Source organism: Cryptomeria japonica, chromosome 11 (assembly GCF_030272615.1).
Source record: "Cryptomeria japonica chromosome 11, Sugi_1.0, whole genome shotgun sequence".
Classification (NCBI taxonomy): domain Eukaryota; kingdom Viridiplantae; phylum Streptophyta; class Pinopsida; order Cupressales; family Cupressaceae; genus Cryptomeria; species Cryptomeria japonica.
In genome coordinates this window covers 641,451,331-641,457,330 of record NC_081415.1, presented here as the reverse complement: position 1 = coordinate 641,457,330, position 6,000 = coordinate 641,451,331, and the positions used below count along the sequence as shown (strand labels likewise).

Sequence of the window (6,000 nt, the reverse complement as noted above, 5' to 3'; positions counted from 1 at the left end):
CTAGTAGTTTTTAAAGGAATCAATACATCCAAGAGTTCACAATGAAAATGATTTTAGTCTAATCAGCCTGGACATTTAAAGAGACAGAAAAGAAAGAGTGACATAGCATGCTAGTGGGAATCCAAGCAATTAATGTAAGGTCATTGATGCCAATAAAGTAGCGTGCAAATCGGAGAAAGATTAGAAGTATGTCTAGAACCCAGTATTGTGAAATTGCTATGCTCAATGTTTTCAGGAAAATCATGTCAGGCAGTAGACTTGTACATTCTTAGTTGCAGGAGTATGAATGAATGAAATAATGTGGAATTGGCACAATGAAGATATTCATCAAGTGAAACCATACAGGAGTTAAGTGAATTATCTCCCTAACTACAGTGTTCTTTGTGTTCTTTTTATGTATCAATTTACCACCTTTCTAGGAGAAATATTTGATTTGAAGAATTAAGGCTCTCTTTCTCACTATGACAAAAGCTATTTTAATTTACTTATTAGCTTGCAGCTAATTTATGATTTCATATTTCTTAATGTTTTTAAATAGATGTCACATTGTGGTTTATGACATCATAAAGGTGTGATGGATTCTAACCTCATAAAGCTATAATGAATTCTTATGAAATTAAATCCAGTATTTTCAGTTTTGATTATTTCTAATGTGGGACAGTACAATTCTGATTGTGAATTCCTGTAAGCAGCATTAAAGGGACAACTGGGGTTGAGCTTGCGGCTGATCTTCATTGGTATTTAAAACATTATTGTGGGGCTCATGTGTCATGGGACAAGACTGGTGGAGCACAGCTAGATTCAGTTCCCAGGCCTGGCTCATTACCATTTTTACACAGTGGTGGTGTTACGGTTCAACGGCCAGTTCCATGGAATTATTACCAAAATGCGGTTACTTCAAGCTGTATGTTTTAAATTATCATCCTTAGTTCTGAGCTATAACATATTTCCAAAACCAATTCACTGCAATTACAAGTCAGATGTTTGTCTTAGTCTTGCCTTACAGAGCTCACAAACAAGCGAAAGTATATTTCACATGCACTTTGAAACATAAAATAAGTTTGTACTTTGATAGAATGGAGCTACACACATCTTTTAGGTTATTTTCGCATACCTTTCTTCTTATAGAGAGACTTTACTTTGTATTAATAATTAACTTTAACGATCAACAAAATCTTCGTCTTTATGAAACTCAGTTTTAATTTCATCTCTGCTATCTCTTTTAGGTCACTAATTAACCTTTCAAGAATAACATCAGTAATAATTTGTTAATAAATTTTGTATAGAGCAGTGGCTGCTGCTCAAAAATTAACATGGGAAAAAATAACAACTATTTATTCTTAAAAATAACTTCTTTGAGTCTGATAATAAGCTGATTTTCCCTTCTCTGAATCTTTCTGCTTGCTTACAAGCTGAATAATAATGCATCTAATATAGAATTGCATACTCCTTAAAATTGATATAAAATAGTTAAAATAATCTTAAATAAAGTTCTTGTGTAGTCTAAAATTGAGCCCTAAATTTATAAAAGAAGGTGCTCAAACAAATAGCAAAGTCTGAATTGAGCGGTAAAACAACTAAATTTGAACTTGTTTGAAAACAAAATCTTTTTTGTTGATTGCAAAAAAAATTCCAATGGGTTGTGGAATGCAAAAAAAGCATCTTCAACAACAATTTCTATCATCTTTGTTAGTAATTTCCTATCACCTTTGACAACTAACTGCCATCTTCAAGAACAACTAAAATATCCTCAATGTTAACAGTTCAACTTCAACAATCAGTAATTCAACTTAATCAGCTTACCCTAACTTTGTCAGCATTAGTTAACTTCGTAACTTAACTTGATCAGCATTTTTCTACTTGACATTGGAACTTCCTATCTCCCCGTTGATGTCAAATTCCTATATTCACAACTTTATCTTCAAACTTTGGATTTATTATTTGTCCTACTTTAGTCATTATATTTGCCAGTTGTTCCTTTGACCTACAAAACTGAATTCCAACTTCTCTTGTACCAACTCTTACATAATGATCTTTCAGTTCTATGTATATTGTCTTTGCACGAAATACTAGATTTTCTTGTAATTGTATTGCTCCAAGTCCAACATTGCCACAAAATATCATTGTAGGATTTCTTTGTTCTTCGCTCTACTCAATCAAACTGCGTGTGTACATGTTGCTGTTAATGCAACATATTCTGCTTCTACATTTGATGTATCAATCCACTTCATAGTGTAAGGGGATGTGCTCTTTTATCGTCTGATGATCCCGCCCAATGTGCATCTGAAGATTCTGAACAACCAATCAATTTTGAATCCCCAATTGAAACATAATGGATTCCATGATCTTTTCTGTGAGCAATGATTTTAAAGCAGTGCAAATCTCCAATCAACTGTTTTTTCTCTTTGAGAAGAAGATTCATGCTTATGAATGTGGTTGCTCTAATGATTCTACTAGAGCTCTGCAATGTATACCTGTGTTTGATTTTAAACTGGCTAGATTTCTTTGGATTTTTCCACTTTGTAGTTGAGATGGATTGTGCTAAGAATGTGGATGGGTTGCTGGTGAGTGTTTTGTTCTGTTGGATGGTATTGCTGCATTTAATTGCCTTTGGATTGCTCTGAAGGGTTGCGATTGCTTGTAGCCAATGACAAGGGAAAACCAAGTTTAGTGACAAGGATGAAGGGCAGATTGGATGGAATGGTTTAAATATTCTAGATAGTGGATGGAATGAATGCAGAGTTTAGGATGGATGGTTCAAGGGTTTTGGATGTGATCTTCAAGGATGATATCACATAGGAATAACATGCCCCATTCAAATATGTGTTGTTCATGATGCTGTGCAGAAATAGTCACTCGTATCAAGATTTGACTGAATTGCTTCTTGCAAAACTTGTTTCATAATCATTGAATGTATATAAGAATGTAAATTGTGATAGAATTTTGGAGTACTCATTGAAGATTTGAAATATCAAGACTCTTCCAAAACATGCTTCAACACTTTGCTCTATCCTTGTAAAGGTCAAGAAAATGTGATAAGAGGATGGATATGATGGGATGGAGAGGTATGATGTAATGTATAGATATGATGGAATGAACTTCCCCCAAGTGCAAAGTACACGTAGACAATGAATTTACACACAATGCCGGAGAATGGGTTTTCATCATAGTATTGACCCAAGGTACCATAGGAATGGTTTTATTTGTTGGATAATTTTGCTCTCTTTACATTGTTCTTTTTAAAAATTTTTTTTATATTTTTGATTGCTTGGATGACATTCAAAGATTTAATTATGAAGGAACTTATGATGTCTATCATAAGTGTTCTTTAGGGTCCTATCCATTTTGGAAAGAAGAACAATTCATCCCTACCTTGGGATTTGCACTTAAGGAGGGATTCTTGGCGCACTAGAGTGGCAGAGAAGGATTTTGGAACAAATGGACAATTCTTCCCTGCCTTGGGATTTGCACCCAAGGAGAGATTTCTGGCGCGTTTGATTGGTAGGGAAGGATTTTTGGAAAATTCCTCCTTGCCTTGGGATTTGTGCCTAAGGAGAGATTTATGGTGCACAGGAGTGGTAGGGGAGGATTTTTGGAAAATTCCTCCTCTCCTTGGGATTTGTGCCCAAGGAGTTAGTCTAGGCTCATAGAGATGCCTTAACGAGGACTTTTGGAATGAAGGATAATTCCTCCTTGTCTTGGGATTTGTGCCCAAGAATAGATTTTATCATGCTCAGTCTTTCCAAGGAGGATTTCTAGACTTGGTTAGAAATTGATCACTTGCTTGCTTATTTGCTTTTCATGATTTAAAACTTGATGCTTAAGATCATTCTCTAGTTAGTGCTTTCACCTATTGCCAAGGATAGTCCTTCCAAAACTAGACTTACTAAAAATCATAAGTTCTTCCAAACACAAAATTAGGGCAAACAGGGACACACTAAAACTTACTAAAAATAGACACTGCTAAAAATAGTAAGTTTATCCAAACTCAAATTAGGCCAATCGGGGCCATAGTGAAACTAAAAATAGACTTACTAAAAATAGTAAGTTTTTTAAAAACGTTCAAATTTCACCGGTAGTTTCCTTGAAGGATTCTCTTGTCAACACTTAACCAAAATTTTACCATGCCTAAGGTTACTGACTTGTTTTCTATGCGTAGAAACCCTAAAATAGACAATACTTGCTTCCAAACTTGGCCAAATTTATCAAAAATCTATCCAGACCAAAGAAACGAAAATCGCCCAAACTCGGCGAGTCCGAGTCCGAGTCACCCCCCACGAGTCCAGCAAACTCGAACTCGGACTCGGCCGAGTCTGGGGTCCAGACTCGCTAGACTCGGCCAAACTCGGCCAGACTCGGCCAAACTCGGCCAGACATAGATTGGGGTCCAAAATCTTTAAAAATCTTTAAATTTCTTGAGTTTTTCACTTTCTCGAGTCCAGCCAAGTCTGAAGCTGAGTCTGACTTCAAGTCGGCCTTGCCGAGTCCGAGTCCCGTTTCTTTGAGCCAAACCTAGCCAAAATTTACCAAAATGTTGGAGACTCAAGGAGATTCAAGAATTTGCTGCTAAACTAACCAAAAACTCACAACCAAAAGACCAAGTGGACAAAAATGTAGGGGGTTCCCATTTGGAATGGGGTGATGTGTGATTAGGTCACAACAACACGCTTAGAAGAAAAGCATGTTAGAGGCAAATATGTCAGTGTCTCAAAATCAGGTCATTATGATGATCTCTTATCTCGTTCTAGAGATGCTAGTCTAGATGGATATTGGTTGGATGTCCTAATACAACATTTGGAAAGGAGCGACCATGATAGTTTCAGTCTCTTTGACTTGGAGAGAGATTTGTTTAGAGAATCAATCACACATAAGGTACATATTTTCTCTAAACAAAGAAACCAACCCTCAAGTCCTTGGGGTCCAGGTGTGTTGGCACCTAAGTATGATGAGGAACCAAATTGGGATGCATTTTCTTTTGACTATAATGCTTTCCTAACATTAGAGCATAAAGTATGCCAAGAGGATGCCATTGAGGGAGCTTATTTTGAAATGTTTGTTCCCAAAGACCAAGCATAAAATTTATTGCATTGAGTTAATTCTGATCAAAGGCCTAGTGACTTGCTGATTTGGATTCACAACTTAATGTTGAGCATTTTCATCAAGATGGTAAAGGAGAGGCACATGAGACTTGAGATGGCCCTGAAGCAAAGAAACGGGACTTGGGACTCTGACTTGACTCGGCGAGGCGTACTCATCCTGGCGAGGCGTACTCGTCTTGGGACTCGGGACTCGGGACTCGAGGTCGAAACTCAACACAGGCTTGGCTGCACTCAACAAAGTGAAAAAATCAAGAAATTTAGAGTTTTTTAAGGATTTAAAACTTGTTTCATTCACCCTTTATTAAATACACCTCAAAGACACAATAACATCATCAAATAGAAGCTAATTTGATTACATACACAAGTATACATCAATCACATAAGCATAAATGCAAATTGTAGCTGAAGGAAATAACAAACATAGATATATAAATATTGTCAAATGTATACAATATTACAAAACTCATGGAATAAAAAATCCATGTCATCATATGATCAAATGAGATGCAAACTCTTCCTTTCCAACTCTTGATGCACGAAATTAAAGTATATGTTGTTATATGGAGCCTAATCAGACTTGGAGGTTAAAATTTCCCTACTTTTATCGCCACAGTTTCTCCCCTAATTTTATGATAGGGGTTTGGGGGTAGTGCCCCAAGTTGGGTCAAGGTGTAGCGCCCCTAGACTGCTCCCTATTTTGCCAAATGAATGAAATGAAGTTCATTTTTAGGGGCAAAGCAAAATATAAACAAAAAAAAAAAAGTTAAAAACATTTTAAAACATGTTTTCTTTTTGTCTTTAAGTTTCTTTTATGTCGGCCGAGTTTGGCGAGTCCTGACTCCCAAACTCAGCGATTTTAGGTGAGTTTGGAAGATGGCAATTTTGGGTGAATTTTGGGGCC

General features: G+C 36.4%; 1 pseudogene; it reads left to right on the top strand.

Annotated features, from left to right (window-relative positions):
* Positions 1–225: 225 nt before the first annotated feature.
* Positions 226–6,000, top strand: part of LOC131860376 (alpha-N-acetylglucosaminidase-like) — a 302,730-nt pseudogene continuing 296,955 nt past the window's right edge.